General features: G+C 43.2%; 1 pseudogene; it reads right to left on the bottom strand.

Annotated features, from left to right (window-relative positions):
- Positions 1 to 482: 482 nt before the first annotated feature.
- Positions 483 to 582, bottom strand: LOC127124351 (uncharacterized; annotated as a pseudogene).
- Between the last annotated feature and the right edge of the window lie 408 nt (positions 583 to 990).

Genomic DNA, 990 nt, shown 5'->3' with positions numbered 1-990 from the left:
CCGAGTCTTACGACGAATTCGGGAATATCGTGCTGAAAACAATCTCCCTCCTATTCACCTTCCTGATATCAAAAACATTTTTTCTTCTTTAACCGAGATGGCAGAACCAGCTCGTGCTCTTAGAGATTACGCCGCTCCATCGCAAGATGAACCGCATTCAAGTATTGCTCCGCCCGCAATCGAAGCAAACAACTTTGAACTTAAACCTTCGTTGTTGCAGGCTGTGCAACAGAACCAATTCTCTGGAAATCTTACCGAAGATCCAAACCTTCATTTATCCGTATTTGTTCAATATGCTGATACTGTTAAAGCTAATGGTGTCACTTCAGAGGCAATTCGACTTCGTCTTTTTCCTTTCTCATTAAGAGATAGCGCTAGAAGATGGCTTCAATCTCTCCCTTCCAACTCAGTCACCACATGGAACGAGTTGAAGAAAGTTTTTCTTGCCCGATATTTTCCGCCAAGCAAAACAGCTATGTTAAGAGCCCAGATAAACGGATTTAAACAGAAAGACAACGAGTCTCTTTTCGAAGCATGGGAAAGATACAAAGACATGATGAGACTTTGCCCACACCATGGTTTGGAAGACTGGTTAGTAATTCACACATTTTATAATGGTCTCTTATACAATACAAGGTTAACAATAGACGCCGCTGCAGGTGGTGCACTAATGAACAAACCTTATGCTGATGCTTACCAGCTTATCGAGAGCATGGCCCAAAACCACTATCAGTGGGGAACCGAACGAACAACAGTGGAAAAACCTCAACCGAAAACTGGCATGTACGAGATAAGTAACCTTGATCACGTCAATGCAAAAGTGGATGCTTTGGTCCAGAAAATTGAAAGTTTAAACGTATCACCACCAACCGCCGTGGTTGCTATAACTCAGAATTGCGAGGTCTGTGGAATCCAAGGCCACACTCCTGCGGAATGTCAACTCTTGACTGGAATCCAAACAGAGCAAGTAAACTATGCTCAAGGAAGCCC

The sequence above is a fragment of the Lathyrus oleraceus genome, chromosome 2 (genome assembly GCF_024323335.1).
Source record: "Lathyrus oleraceus cultivar Zhongwan6 chromosome 2, CAAS_Psat_ZW6_1.0, whole genome shotgun sequence".
In the NCBI taxonomy this organism is placed as follows: domain Eukaryota; kingdom Viridiplantae; phylum Streptophyta; class Magnoliopsida; order Fabales; family Fabaceae; genus Lathyrus; species Lathyrus oleraceus.
This window is presented reverse-complemented; position numbering and strand designations above follow the sequence as displayed.